Below are 15,887 nucleotides of genomic sequence, written 5' to 3'. Positions count from 1 at the left end.
GGGCAGGGAGAGAGAATCTCAAGCAGACTCCCCTGCTGAGCTCAGAGCCCCATGTGGGGCTGGATCTTACAACCCTGAGATAATGACCGGAGTTGAAATCAAGAGTCAGATGCTTAACTGACTGAGCTGCCCGGGTGCCCCTAATAATTTCAAATTTAAAGGAAAGTACCAATTACCAAGAATATTGCAAGAATAGTCCATTTTTTTCTGAATACTTTTTAAGAATAGGTTGCAAGGTGATGTCCCAACACTCCTGCAAATGCATAATTCCTATAACTGAAGCTGTTCTATATCACCAAATCCATCAGAACTAAAAATTAACCTGAAAATACTACCATCCACAGATAACTAAATTTTCCCAGTGACCCCAATAATATCTTCTATCAGCAGAAAAACGTTGCACTTAGTAGTCCTGTCTCCATCTCCTGTAGTCTGGAACAATCCAGGTTTGTTTTAATGACCTTGACATTTGAAGATTACAGCTGTTTTGCAGACTGTCCCTCAATTTGGGTTTGTTGATGCTTACTCACTGTTGGATTCCAGGTTATACATTTCTGGCAGGAATATCAAGTAATGCTGTGCTCTTCCCATCGCATCCTATCGGGATAACATGATTTTGAATCACCCTTTTAGTGGTGATGTTAACCTTGATGACTTAATGGAGGTGGTATCTGCTGGGTTTCTTTATTGAAAAGTTACTAATAAGTATCTTGTGGGGTTGTGCTTTGAAATCTGGTAAATAACCCATTCCTCATCAAACTAGTTTGGAATCTGTGTTGCAGTTTCTTGGCTGAATTGCTACTATGATGGTAGCCTGTGAATGTCTCCTAATCCTGCCATTCTTTCTACATTTATTGGTTGGTATTTTTTAAGGAAAGCTTTTTTTTTTTTCATTTTTTCATTTTTTTTTTTGCCTCAAAAAGTGACATTTATTCAAAGGAAAAAAAAATGACAAGATGTCCATCCCTTGGCTCCCTTCCCTCCCCACCCCTGCTCCTCTTCAGCCCGCCCCCAGACTGAACCCGGGGTAGGGCTAGGTAGCAGAACAGCCCTGCAGATGAGGTTAGCAACATCGGGGGGTGTCTCCTCAATGGAGGTGTTGTAGAAGGTCTTGATGTCTCAGAATCCTCTTGGCTTCTGTCACCATGTTAATAGCCACACCCTTATGGCCAAATCATCCCCCACAACCGATTATGTGGATATAGTTTTCCCTGTTGGTGGGAAGGTCATAATTGACTAAAGAAACCTGCTGCACATCAGTGTCTCTGGCTTAGGTCAGGGGAGGGGACAGAGTCTATGCAGAAGGGATTGAAGTGCGTGTAGGCAGCCAAAGGAAGACGAAGGAAAACAGACATCCTCTCTCCCCCAGCAACCTCAGGCATGCCAGATTTTATTCCAAGTTGCTACTATGAAAGCTTTCTTTTTTCTGTTCCTTAATATGGACTCAGATTTCTGTCTTATTAAATGATCATTATATATACTATCATTCTTTTGGTACTCATGTTACCCCAGATTTGGCCAGTGGGGGCCCCTTCAGAGCTGTGACCTTGTGACTCCCCGATGTTCTTTGAGCACTTCAAGCACAAGTTCCAGGCTCATCTTCCCATTTCTCTGCCCCAGTCTGAATTTCCCCCAAGGAGTTCTGGGTTTTTTTAATGCAGAAAGGTGTTTAGAAACCAAGCTAAGTGTGCTCATTGCTTTTGGGGTGTTGCTGTTCCCAACCCCCCTCAGTGGGCAGAGCTCAGGGATATTTGCACGTATGTACACGCACGCATACTTGCATCTGTATTTCTATACTTAAACATACTGAAAACCATCCGTTCAGATTAATGCCTTCAATGCATCACACCACAAGATTTCTTCTAGTTGTTACTCTTCTCTGTACTTCTAGATTCTTCTTCCAACAATCCCAAACTCCCGTGACCCTCAATACATTGGGCCAGTGCAGTGCCCTCATATATAACATTCCTCCTTTTGCCACGACTCACACGTGGAGGGCTGCCTCACCTCTCAGGCCCTGACACCCCACTCCAAGTTACTATCGCCACAGCTCCCTGCCTCGCACGGACACCTCCTCACCCTGCCCTGGGTCCAACAGCCCCCCACACACACCACCTTTCCACCCTTGCACTAATATCCACCTTGCTTAGCTTCATTAGTGAGTTGTAAAGGATGGAAGGGAGGGAGCTCCCCATCTCTTTCATTATATGGAATCTACCTAAGACTAAAAGATTGAATCACTGGAATGGTATTTCATGTATCTTTTGGAAGGAAGAACAGATCTATTAAATGATCCACTAAAGACCTTCCTTTGGCATCTCTGCGGCATTTCAAAGTAACAGGAAGAGACTTTACTCCATCTTCGGGCCACCTGGCTGGAGCTTTGGGCTTTAAGTGTAAGAAATGAGCCTCTTGCTTCCTGCTGCTCTCCTTGATCTTCTCGGTCATCTGCTACGCTCTCTTCCCTTGCTCTTTGACTTTTTAATCTGTCAAGCTACCTTAAACTCCGTAAGGGACTTGGCATAATTTTTTAGCCTTGGAATCACTAATAATGGTCAGAGGACCATTAAACATGGTCAGGGTAGATGAAAGTAGGACTTTGGTGCCACTCAGAAACAGACTGTCTGGACTATGGGTCTGACTCCCAACGGTATCTCTTGGTATTCGTTTTTGTTTTTGTTTTTTATCTTTTTTTTTTTGAAATAGAGTCAACACACAACGTTATGTTAGTTCCAGTTGTACAACGTAGTGATTCAACAGCTCTACGTTACGCTGTGTTCCCTGCACGCGGAGCTACGCTGGTCACCACACACTAGTCTAGTCCCATGGCCTGTATTCCCAGTGTGGTGCCTTTCATCCCTGTGACTTCTTCATTCCATTGCTGGAAGCCTGTAGCTCCCAGTCCCCTTCACCCATTTTGTCCTTCCCCTCTGGCAACCACCAGTTTGTACTTTGTATTTTCAGGTCTGATTTCTTGATATTCTTGGTGCAAGGAAAGTGCTGTGTTGTCTGGGAAGATAGCTCCACATGTGAAGCTGCTCAGGAAGTTGTGTGGTTTAGATTCAGGTCTGATGGAGAAGTTTCCGAAACCAACTGCTCTGCCTAAGTAGTCGTAGTTTGGCTGAGGAGAGAAATTCGATGGTGTTTGAAAAATGAGTAACAGTTTAATTTGAGACTGGTGCACTGGAACCACTGGGGTAAAGCCATGTTGGGGAAGGTGGTGCCCAGGGTCAGGGTGTCACACGTGGAGAGTGTGGGCTCTTGCACTGCAAACCCATTCATCATCTGAGATTTGTCTCCTGGTCTGTATGCTTCATCCTGAGCCCGGCCTCTGCTAATGTTGTCAAGCCTATGCTTTGCATTGACTCCATGACCTGCCTCCATGTCAGTTCACTCTCTTGGGCTCCGGCTGGCAAATTAGGGCCTTGGAAACTTAATAGGAAAAGGAAAAGCTAATGTATTAAGAATTCTACTTTCCTCCCAATTGATTCCTATCTTTGCCTCAAGATGTTACTTCAGTAATCGTGGGGAGTTGTATCCATGGCTCAAAAGATGAGCCCAGGACAACAGCTTCTTTTACTCTGTTCACAAAGGTCTGTTCTCTGGTTTGTGGCTTGGGCTGCTATTTTCAGAGCCCGGCTGCATCGATGCGTTACAAGCTCTTTTATATGCTTCTTAATTTGGCGTGCAGGTTGGTTTGGAGAAGCACTGGCAGTAAGTTTCACAGATAAAAACACTAAAATGGTGCACCGTGGCCACCTCACTTTATTTCAGGGAATTTCTCGGTCCAGGATTGTACACTGTCTCCCATGTAGTCAATGGAACATAGTGTATGATCAAATCACCAAGCAAATAGCCACAATCAGATCCCATGCTCTGGGGCGGGGCGGGGGGGGGGTAGTCTCTGAGACACGGGGGGTAGTCTCTGAGACACGGAGGCCAGTAGCCTCGACAAAGGCTCAAACTTGGCATCTTCACCCTGAGGTGAGCCCCAAATTGCATTCAGTCCTTCATTCCCCACCTTCCTTTCTCTGAGTTTGGATTTCTCCCTTAAAACTTAAAATATCCTGGGGCACTTGGGTGGCTCAGTGAGTTGAAAGTCCAGCTGGGCGTGGAGCCTGCTTAAGATTCTCTGTCTCCCTCTCCTTCTGCCCCTCCCTCACAAAATAATAATAAAAATAACTTACATTCTTAAATTTAAGTCGGCCCCTTAAATCACTGAGCCATCCAGGGCGCCTGGGTGGCTCAGATGGTTAAGCGTCTGCCTTCGGCTCAGGTCGTGATCCCAGGGTGCTGGGATCGAGTCCCGTGTTGGGCTCCCTGCTCCTTGGGAGCCTGCTTGTCCCTCTCCCTCTCTCTCTCTCTCTCTCTGTCTCTCATGAATAAATAAATAAATAAACCTTAAAAAATAAATAAATACAATGAGGGGCACCTGGATGGCACAGTGGGTTAAGCATCTGACTCTTGGTTTTGGCTCAGGTCTTGACCTCAGGGTCGTGAGATCGAGCCCCATGTTGGGCTCCACACTTGGTGCAGAGTCTGCTTGGATTCTCTCCCCCTCTCCCTCTGCCTCTCCCCACCCCGTGCTCACTCTCTCTCTCTCTCTCTCTAAAAAATAACAAAATCTTTAAATAAATACAGTGAAAACCAAAGAATCTTGTAAGTTCTAGCTGGATCCCATTGCTGCCCAAGGCTGTGAATCCTAAGCCTGAAACACCACAGCCAACAGTCACAGCTCTTCTGGAGCTCACATTTGGTGGCAGAGATTCCAAAGAAGCCCATAGGACATGAATCAGGTGGGCATGTGCCAGGAAGAATTGAGCCGGGTAGACAGGGAAAGGCGGGAGTGGAGGAAAGAGCCCTCTGAGATAGGGTCTCCTGGAGGAGATGACTTCCCTCCTGCATGTCTGAGTGAAGAATCTTCTAGGCAGAAGGAACAGCCACCTCACAGGCAGGAGGATTGTGGAAGACTCCCACATTCTCCACCCCACAGCATCGGGAGCGTTCCGTTGCTCACTCTTGTCATAAATGCATCTGCTTTTAAGCATATTTTAATGAGAGTATATTACTCAAGTGCACTATGTACTAAGAAAATGGATAAGAATGATTACCTGTCTCCTACTGACCCTCAGGTCCAGGGTCTGGATTCTTCTCGGTTCATCTAGGGACAATTAAAATTACGAAGCCAGCCCAACTCACAAGAATGTGGCACATAAGCCAGGATTATTGATTTGTGATCTCAAACATAACTGAAAGGCGAGGGGATTCCCCCAGAAAAGGAAGCTACTTGAGAAACTGAAGATCAGAAGTTGATTGTTAAGAATACACTAGAGCCCAGGAGTCAGGTGGCCCCAACGTTTCTGTCAAGCCGCGGCTGAGCCAAGGTCCCCCATCCACTCCGATGAAGCTGCTGCTGAGCAGATCTGCGGGAACATTAACTGGCATTTGTTTAGACCTTAATACTCTTTTTTGTTGTTGTTGTTAAAGATTTTATTTATTTATTTATTTATTTATTTATTTATTTATTTATTTATTTATTTATTTATTTGACAGAGACACAGCTAGAGAGAGAACACAAGCAGGGGGAGTGGGAGAGGGAGAAGCAGGCTCCTGGCTGAGCAGGGAGCCTGATGTGGGGCTCGATCCCAGGACCCTGGGATCAGGGCCGGAGCCGAAGGCAGACGCTTAACGACTGAGCCACCCAGGCGTCCCTAGACCTTAATACTCTTTAAAAAGCGTTTCATATAATTTAATCCTCACAGCACCCCTGTGAAATATAAGTATAATGATCTCCATTTTACAGATGAGGAACTCTGATGTTCAGGGGGGATACATGGTTTACCGAGGTCAGACGACTAGTGTTAATCGTAAGGTAATTAGCCTAAGATTAAGCAGGGGTATTTTGATATAAATGGTATTTGACATAATGCATGCGCTTAAACATTCTTGGCTCCAACCAGCTGGGCCTGTCTGGAAAATTCTCCACCTGCTCAGAGGTCAGCCCTGTGGCCTGCCATGCGGGGGTGGAGGGAGGAGAAAGGGCACTGGCCCCACCTCCACCCACCAGACACCCCAGCCTTCCGGAGAAAAAAGAAAACACCCCAACTCTCAGAAGCGTCAAACAATTAGAGAGTCTGCGAAATCAGCTAGGTAAATTGTGTTGGTTTGGCAACACTGTACAATTTGCAACATTTTCATCCAAACAGAAAAATGTAATCCACCACCTTGACCCTGTGCTCAGGCCCTGTCTGTGAGCCCCCTGGGGTGCAGGGAGGACCTGCGCCTCATCTTCCCAGGAGGGGCCCCTTGCAGCCCAGGGATAGCATCAGGGGCACGTCCTGTTCTGTGGCACCACCAGGCACTCAGAGGGGCCCAGTGAGGCTCAATGCTCTTGCTGCTGCCATCTGGGAATTCTTGGTAAATTTTAACAAAGGGCCAGGCAAATTGTGTAGCCGTCTTGCGGCTGCTTCCTTCTTGCTCCTTCTTCCTCCGTCTTTCTCCTTCCTTGGGAAAGAGTGGTGTGTTCTCTCTCTCTCTCTCTGTTTTTTTTTTTTTTTTAAGATTTTATTTATTTATTTGACAGGGGGAGAGACAGCGAGAGAGGGAACACAAGCAGGGGGAGACGGAGAGGGAGAAGCAGGCTTCCCGCAGAGCACGGAGCCCGATGTGGGGCTCGATCCCAGGACCCTGGGATCATGACCTGAGCCGAAGGCAGAGATTAACGACTGAGCCACCCAGGCACCCCAAGAGTAGTGTTCTCTTGACTTACTTTTCCCTTCCCACCAGTCAGCTGATCCTTGGCTGCCCTGGGTGGGTCCTTCTTGCCCACCTCAGCTCTTCCTGCCTTTCCAAGCCCCTTCTCCATTCTCCTGTCAGGCGGGCCTTCCAGACAGGCCATGCCCGGACCCCTCAGGACTTGCTGCTCCTGACCTCAGCACCCTGCATGTACCCCACCTTCCCATGACTTGTGGCTTCTCCTATTCAGGTTTCAAGTCGGATGTCCCCTGACTTATGAGAGTCCTTCTCTGCTGATGCCCTTGACCTGTGTCACCACCCCCCCCAGAGCCCTCTCCCTGCCTCCCTCCCCCTCCCCATCATACCACATCATGCGGCCCCATCTTCCTCATGACATACAGCATTGTTCTTAATGTTTTATTATCTGCCTCCTGCCTCTATACTATGATATGAGCTCTTTGGGTTCAGGGATTTTGTCTACTTTGATCACAATTGTATCCTCGGTACCTACAATGATGTCTGGTACATAGTAGGTGCTCAATAAATATTTCTCAGGTGGGTGAGTACATAGATTGTCACCTAGGAACTGGGTCCCTAGAGCATGTCAGACACCAAAGTGAAGAAAGTCAGATTCTGTCATCTCATCCAGCGAGGAGTAGTGGGTCTGGAGACAAAAGCCCCAAGCCCGTGGATGGAAGGTGCCCCCTAAACTTTTCTCAGAAACCAGCCATCCCTGCGAAAGATTAGGGAGTAAGAGCCACCAAAGGAGCAAGCCTGCCTAGCTCCCAAGAGGAGGACCAGTCAGGATGGTTTAAAGGTGCAGAAACAGGGGCTCCTAGGTGGCTCAGTCGGTTAAGCATCCAGCTCTTGATTTCTGCTCAGGTCATGATCTCAGGGTCCTGAGATGGAGCCCCAGGTCAGGCTCCCTGCTCAGCGGGGAGTCTGCCTGAAATTTCTCTTCCTTTCCCTTTCCCTCTGCTCCTCCCCCCATGCATGTGTGCTCTCTGTCTCTAAAAATAAATCAATAAATCTTAAAAAAAAAAAAAGGTGCAGAAACAGGACTAGGGAAACTGGCTGACTGGCGGGGTGACACAGAGAAACCAACACAGTGAACAAGATGATCCACTTTGAATTGCCAAAGGCCACCAATACTTAGATAATTCCCTAATCTGTGTCATGAGTTCAGGATCTCACTTGAGCCTTGAGCTAGTTTATCTAAATACCTCCTAGACCTCTCTCTCCAGTGGAAGGCCTTTGGGCACCTCAAACTCGAACTCTCCAGAACAACTCATAAGAGCACAGACTGAGGTTGAGATCCTGGAGTCACCCTTTTGTCTGTTCTCTGTGCCATCTTGGCCCAGTTACTGGATTCCTCTAATTCTCAGTTTCCTCAACAGTAATTTGGATAGAAGTAAGAGAATACACATAATCTGGCAGCCCTATAGTGGCCCCCATAACACAAGCCTAACTCACAGAGAACAGCGTTGAATGCCAACTGCCGTGGGCTGTTCTGTATTTGTAAGACTCCTTTGGGTAAGATACACGTCATTATGTTGTGTATTTAGCAGTTATATCAATGGTTTATCCCTTGGCCTGGAGAGCATAAACGTGTTATTATGTGAGTGTATATGAGATTGTAGCAGAGAGCACTAATCTACCTTTCTTCTCTAAGGTCCCAAAGAGCTGTGAAGAAGAGGAGGTAAGACCTCCGGGCTTTCAACAAATTTCAGGTATTTCCCCTTAGTCAAGGTCAGCTTCCCCATTAGGTACAGAGTACATTCTCTAGGGCACAGTGCCTCAGGCCCCTGGTACTTCAAGAGCCCTGGGAAATGTTTTTATTTTTTTTTTAAAGATTTATTTATTTATTTGAGAGAGCAGAAAGAGAGAGAGTGTGCACGTGCGTGCACACACAGCGGGGAGGGGCAGGGGGAGAGGAAATCTCAAGCCAACTCTGCGCTGAGCGCAGAGCCCATTGTGGGGCTGGATCTCACAACCCTGAGATCCTGACCTGAGCTGAACCAAGAGTTGGACACTTAACCAACTGCGCCCCTTCATTATCACTTATTTTAAAACCAGAAAATAAAGAATGAATATAACACTAATGAATATATGATCATGAAGGCAGCCTTATGTTTGTTTTTGTATCAACATGTATGTGTGATACAGTTTAAAAAATATATTTTTTTTGAAGGGAGGAAAGGATCCGTGAACGCAGAAATGCTCAGGACCCATGTGAGTCCCGGTGGGATACTGCTGGCTTCAGCATCCCAGATGCAGGGGCCGAGTTGATAGACGTAAGTGTGGGTGAGCCTCTCCCTCCGCCTTGCCTCTCTGTCCAACTCACACTGCCTCAGGGAAACATATCTGTGGACAGGAGCATTGTGTGAAGTATTTAGCATTTATATATGCACAAGGGGGGGGTGGGTTCTAACTGGGAGAGGGATCTGTGGGTGAGGGGTTTGGTGTGGCAGCACCCGGGGCATCAAGGAACAAAATCTAGCCTTTTCCATTTATTCTTACAGAAATGATTTCTATTTATACATTTCTTGCTATAAATTCCATTTTCCCATAAGATTTATTTATTTTAGAGAGAGAGGGCGCGTGTGCGCACATGTGAGCTGGGGGGGAGCACAGTGAGAGGGAGAGAGAGAATCTCAAGGAGACTCCCCACTGAATGGGGAGCCCGACGCGGGGCTCGATCCCAGGACCCTGAGATCATGACCTGAGCTGAGGTCAAGAGTCGGCTGCTTAACCAACTGAGCCACCCAAGAGCCCCGAGGGTGAAATTTTTCCTGGTGGATGGGGATGAGGTGATGGTGTCTGATCAAAGGAATGGAATTTCACAAAGACCCATTTACAGGGAGGAGCTGCAAGTGGACAGGGTTGTGGCTGTTCAGGAGGACAGTACATGGCACAGGTCTTGGAGCGTCTCCTGGGAATTACAAATGTCTTCTAGTCAATTCCTCCCAGATTGTGGGAGCCTCAGATACCATGCTGAGGAGTTGGGGCTTAATCCTGTGGACAGCAGAGGGCCACTGGAGACACTAAAAGGAGGACAACAGAATAATTACATGGACATTCAAGAAAATTACCTCTGGCCTCAATTCAGAGAGATAATCACAGGGATGAAAAGGTGGGGGGGGGGGGCGGGGGTGATGCAGGGGCAGGGGAGACCAGAGCCAGGGAGGTCAGGAAGAATATTCCATGAGTTCCAGCAAGATGGGATGAACCAGTGCTTGGAAGTGAGGGCAGAAAAGCAAGAACGGGGCCAGCCACATTTAACTAGTACAATGGATAGGATTGGTGAAGGGTACGAGGTGAGGGAGGCAGGGAGTGAGAGAAACTGCGAATAACCTGGAAGTTTATGGCTTTAACCATGGGAGGAATGTTGATGCCATAATTAGGGTTTCAATCAAGAGAGGAAGAGATTTGAGGATATGGAGGGAGTGTAACGAGCCTATAGTTTGAGCCACCCACAGGCATCTCATGGACTTGCCAGGTCCAACAAGACAGATAAAAATTTTAACTAAGAAATAGGCAGGAGAGGATTTAATGACGGAATCACCAGCACAAAGGTGGTGATTTGAAGCCACTGCAGGAGATGAGTGAGAATTAGAAAAAAATGGGGTTAAGAATCAGAACTGGGGGCACCTGGGTGTCTCAGTAGGTTAAGCATCCGACTCTTGATTTCAGCTCAGGTCATGATCTCAGAGTTGTGAGATGGAACCCTGGGCTCCAAGCTAGGCATGGAGCCGGCTTAAGATCCTCACTGCCCCTCCCCCGCCCTAAAAAAAAAAAGAAAAAAAGAAAAGAAGAATCGGAACTAAGGGTCGCCTGAGTGGCTCAATCGTTTAAGCCTCTGACTCCTGATCTCAGCTCAGGTCTTGATCTCAAGATCTTGAGGTCAGGCCCTGCTTGGGGGCAGAGCTTCCTTAACAAAAATAAATAAAGGGGGGGGGGCGCCTGGGTGGCTCAGCCAGTTAAGCCTCTGCTTTCCACTCAGGTCATGATCCCAGGGCCTGGGATCCAGCCCCACCGCAGGCTCCCGGCTCAGCGGGGAGTCAGCTTTTCCCTCTCCCTCTGCCCCTACCCCTGCTCATGGTGTGTGTGTCTCTCTCTCTCTCTCCCTCCCCCTGCCCCCATCCCCCGCCCCACCACACACGCACACTTTCTCTCTCTCAAATGAATGAATGAATGAATGAATGAATAAATCCTTAAATAAATAAATAATCAATAGTCAGAACTGCACTCTGAGGAATCTGCGAGGAGAGCGGCCCTTCAGGTTCATGGCTGGTGATTGTCCAGAGGACAACAGAGCCAGAGGAGGTTAACAGTGGTTGTCATCAGCTGGTAGAAATCTGGGGTCTCTTTCCCCACTATTTTCTGTATTTTTGAACTTTTTTATCAGTAACTATATATTGCCCTTTTTTTTGGTTAAAACAACCTCTCATTGGGCAAATAAAAGGGGCAGTCCCCAATAAGTTAAGCGCTGCTGACCGGCCCAGTGCACTGAAGACTGAGCAGAGAGGTAGAAAAGGCAAACTGCACCTCATCACACAACCCCCTTCTCCAGGAATGCCCCTCCTCCCAGTCCTCCAACCCCAGAGGAACCAGGGCGCCATGGCAGCCATGTTTCCACCCAATGACCTCTCTGGCCACAGATGATTGGACGGGGTGTGCATGTGACACTGGCTAAGCCAATCAGAACCCTTCCCAGGACGTTGATGTGAGAGGGAAGCTGACGCTGGTGGCCGGATCCATGCGGTGTGAGCTTGGGGGCAGTCGGCTGCCATGAAGGCCGAGAGCAGGGCCGCCATTGAGATCCCGGGTGAGAGCGTGGCAGGCAGAGGCAGAAGACTATACAAACAAAAACCCCGAGGGAGGCCAGGGTTGGGTCACCACAAACAATGGTGGAGGAGGTGGGGAAAGAGGCGGGGCTCATAAGACCACCGAGTACCTCCTAAACCCTGCTGAGTTGGAATGTTTTCTCATTACAATGAGAAGTTGTTGGAGAGGTTTAAGAGAGGGAGTGGCCCGACCTGGATTACATTTTAAAAGATTAACACAGCTGGAAAATGTATTGTGGGGGTGGGGCAAGGGTGGAGAGCAGTTTGGAAGCTAGCCGCCCCCACCCCCCCGCCCCAGGGTATTCAGGCCGCCAAGGGTGGACCAGACTTTTGTGGTAGCCCAGAAGATGGAGGCAGCTAGAGCTGAGACAGGATCCAGTGCGGGAGCAGGGAAGGGGGCGTGGCTGGGTAGGAAAGGGTGGATTCGGGACCAGGTGGTAGGTGATGGTGATGCTGTTACTGAGATGGGGAAGGGAAACACGGAGGCTTCCATTTGGACATTTCAGGTTGGAGGTGCTGGTGGCATGTCCCAGGGGAGAGGCTGAGAAGAAGGCAGCGGGGTACATCAGTCTGGAGTTGGGGAGATGGGTTAGACCGGGTTGGCCCTGGATGCTGGAAATGTGGGTGGCATCCGTCTGCAGCCGGTGCCAAAGCCATGGGCCTAGATGAGAGCATCTGGGAGCTGGACAGGAGAGCCCAGTACAGAGGCCTGGAGAGGACGGAAGGGGGACTGGGAGAAGGGAAGGAACAGGAAAGGGAGTAAAGGACTGTGCTGACCTGGAAGTCCACAGGAGACTGCCCTGGCTGAGCCCCCTTCGAGGCCAGAGACAGACCCTTTAGGTTTGCTAGTGAAGTTACCTGACCTTGGAAGGTCTGGGTGGAGGTTTAATCTGGAAGTTAAATTGGGGTGGGACTCATCCTTCACTGGAATCTGGATTAAAAAATCATTATGAAGGACATTTTTGGTGCAAATGGAGAAATCCGAAAACAGACTTTATGATAAATAATATTGTACTAGCATTCAATTTCTTGTCATAATGATCTGTGGTTAAGTAAGTAAGAGTATCCTGGCTCTTAGGGGACACACATTGTAGTATTTATTGTAGTATTGAGGGGTGAAGGAGCAGGATCCCTGCAACTTTCCAGTGATTCAACAATAACAAAACTTACCCACCTGTATATACTTATATACATAATTTATATATACTCATTTATGCATCTGTTACCTATATATAAATTATGTACTATATATAGGTATATTATCTATTAGAGAAAAGGAAAGCAAATGTGGCAAAATGCTAATTGGGGAAAATCTAGGCCGAGGGTACTTTAATTCTTTTCAACTTTGCTGTAGGCTTGTATTTTTCCAAGAAAAAAAACGGGGGTGGTGGCGCCTGGGTGGCTCAAGCGTCTGCCTTCGGCTCAGGTCGTGATCCCAGGGTCCTGGGATCGAGCCCCACATCGGGCTCCCTGCTCGGCGGAGAGCCTGCTTCTCCCTCTCCCTCTGCCTGCCACTCCCCCTGCTTGTGCTCTCTCTCTCTAATAAAAACAAAACAAAACAAAATCTTTCAAAAAAACCTGGGAAAAAAGCAACTTAGTAAAAGTGAGTGGCAGGTGATGAGGAAAGGGGAACTGCAGAATTATGAAGGAGAGAAATGGTACAGCTGGTGGAGGATGTGAGGTCAAGGCAGGATTTTATACACAATTTTTTAAAAACGAAAAAAGATTTTTAAATGAGAGCGCGTGCATATGTCGAGAGGAATGATCCCATGGAAAAGTAAATTGGTGAAGTAAGAACGGGGTGAAAGGTGCGGGACAAGATCCTTGGGTAGGTAGGTGGCGGAGGGCCACCAGCACACGGAGGGCATCCTGTGGCCCCGGGGGGACACTGTTCTGTGCTGGGCTGGGCCACGGGGTCACTGGTGGTAGATGTTCCTGTCTCATGGCTTCCATTTTCCTCACCAAGTAGGATCTGGGGCTGGCAGCTGGCTGACAGGACCCTGAGGGCAAGTGGGAGGTTCAAGCAGATTGGGGCGCGGGGCCAAGAAAAAACTGGCAATTGTGTTGTTTTGTGTTTAAGATCTGAATGAAGGTTATTCATTGGCTTAAGGAAGGAGCCAAGAGAGGAGAGATTCAAGCCCTTACACCTCAGTTTTTCCATCTGTAACGTGAGGGGGTCATACTGGGAGATCTCAAAGGACCCTCCAAACTCCAGTACGCTCAGGGGCCCTTTGTGACAGGCACCTGCTGGGGAGCTTTTACTGAATAGCATGTGTTTGCATTGTTTAAGAATTAGAGATAGCTAGTAAAAACTGGACGCTTGCCTAAAAGATTTCTAATTGAGGGTAAAAACTAATATATACAGAGAGACACTTGAAAGGCAGACTGTGTAAGGCTTCGGGGCTCCCCTGGGGGGTGCGGGGGTGGCCCAGAGGTCCCTGGGCCTCTGAGATGCCTTGACGAGGAGCCGTTTGGGTGAACGCAGCATGAAACCCTTTGAGAGTAAATTCTGCTCTCCTGGCTCTCACTGAAGTTGGCATCACACAGCGTGAAATGAAACAGCAGATTAATGTGATTAACACTGAATAAACCTCTGCGTGCGAGCAAATACAGCATGAAGTGGGTTTGGGAATTTTAAAATATCTATTATTAAAGACAGCCCGCAGGGCTGCGGTGGCATGGATGACAAAGCCACAGGCTGTGCTGGAACTTAATATTCCCACAGTCCTTTCCCCAGCAAGGCGCTAATGCTCTTTCCAGATCCTCCCGGGGGATCACCACCTCTGCCCCATTTTAGAGACGAAGAAACTAAGAGCAGTCACCAGTCACTTCTAGGATCATTGAGGGCAGAGACCGGGGATGTCATCACCGGCTCCCTGTGACCGGCTGAGCGCCAGGGGGAGGGAAGGCGCCTCAGCCCCATCCCCCTACCCCCCCAGAGCCGGCCGGCGAGCCAAGTGCACCGTACTGGGAAGTGTATTTCTGGCGTGCTTGCTGGGCGCCCAGGTCTGTGCTGAATGCTTTGTGCAGATTGTCTCACTTAGTCTTGATGACAGCCCTTGGCGGTTGGTATTATTAACCCCAAGAGGAAACCAAGGGCAGAGAGGTTAAATAACTTGCCAAAGGCCACCCGACAGAATTCAGGATTCAAGTTCAGATGTGTCTGCCTGGAAGTTTGTGTGCTCGACGGCCTGGCCAGCGGCTGTGTTCTAGGAGAGCACAGTGTGGACGCTGGAGCTCCTGTAGCCCTTTCCTCGAAAGCCTTAGCACAGCACTGGGCGCAGGTAACAGGGCACTTGACAAGTTATCCGTCTGTTGACAGAGGGACTGACAGTCTGAACGGATGAATGAATGAGTGGAGATGTGACTGCCTGTCTTGTGGGGTCTTTCTCTTCAAACTGAAGATTTCCCCATAGCTTATGAACGCTCAATCTAATTAAGGCAAAGAGGCATCCGAGAATTGCGGGGCCTTTCCTTTATTAACTGTCAAGTCCAATCTGTAGGCTGTTTATGTGCCAAGGTCAGAGATCAGTCTTAGCTGCTCTCCTTTGATTCATTCTGCAAAGCCCAGAACATAAAGTTTATTGATGCAAAACGGATTGGCAGGCAGAGGTAACGACGTGGAAGGGACAGGGCCGAGCAGAAGGAGTCTCAGCCACGCTGGGGTCAGTCGTGCTCCTTTGCCATGGGGACTATCCGTGCTCCGGCATACTGGGTCCTCGCTGAGCGCACTACAGTCCAGAGGAGCAGCAAATGTTGTCTGGATCAGGCAGCCCATCGAGATGGGGAGGGGAAGGAGTCCTGACTCCTGGCTTTGTCTGTTAATTTGGAAAGGAGAGAGTGAGGGATGGAACTTAGGTAGGGATGGTCTTGAAACTTCACAGACCAAAGGAAATCCTGTGTAAGCCTCCTTCAGACAGGCCTGGGAATCGGAAAGAGGGAGGTCATTGTCACATCTGCAGTTTGCAGCCAGCCCATGACTAGGATTATCCCCGTTACGCCACTGTTCAGCCCTATCTCTGCGGAGCTCCTGCCAATACGTCCTCCGCAAAGGGGGGAGGGGGAAGCGCACTCCCTTCCACGCCTGCCTCTTGCGGAGGTCCTTGGGGTAAAAACCAGGAGGGAGGCAGTGAGTTCCAGGAGAGGGAGGTGGAGCCAGGAATTGCTGAAACTGGAGCTACTCAAGATATGGAAAGGTCTCTAATATTCCTTCTTATCAAGACCAAACTTGATTCTGTCCCATCTGAGAAACAGCCGTGGCTGCAGTTCGTTTCAAATGCCCTCTTAGTGTAACTCAGAAATAGT

The 15,887-nt window shown here is 48.5% G+C and overlaps 1 non-coding gene across 1 annotated transcript; it reads right to left on the bottom strand.

Moving 5' to 3' along the window:
* Positions 1-1,315: 1,315 nt before the first annotated feature.
* LOC114196769 (small nucleolar RNA SNORA67) lies at positions 1,316-1,450 on the bottom strand. Its single transcript, XR_003606780.1, has one exon. It is a non-coding gene; the product is annotated as a small nucleolar RNA SNORA67 (small nucleolar RNA).
* Positions 1,451-15,887: the final 14,437 nt, after the last annotated feature.

Source organism: Eumetopias jubatus, unplaced genomic scaffold (genome assembly GCF_037043125.1).
Source record: "Eumetopias jubatus isolate StellerSeaLion01/CBP00866 unplaced genomic scaffold, mEumJub1_p1.0 scaffold_10, whole genome shotgun sequence".
In the NCBI taxonomy this organism is placed as follows: Eukaryota; Metazoa; Chordata; class Mammalia; order Carnivora; family Otariidae; genus Eumetopias; species Eumetopias jubatus.
This window is presented reverse-complemented; position numbering and strand designations above follow the sequence as displayed.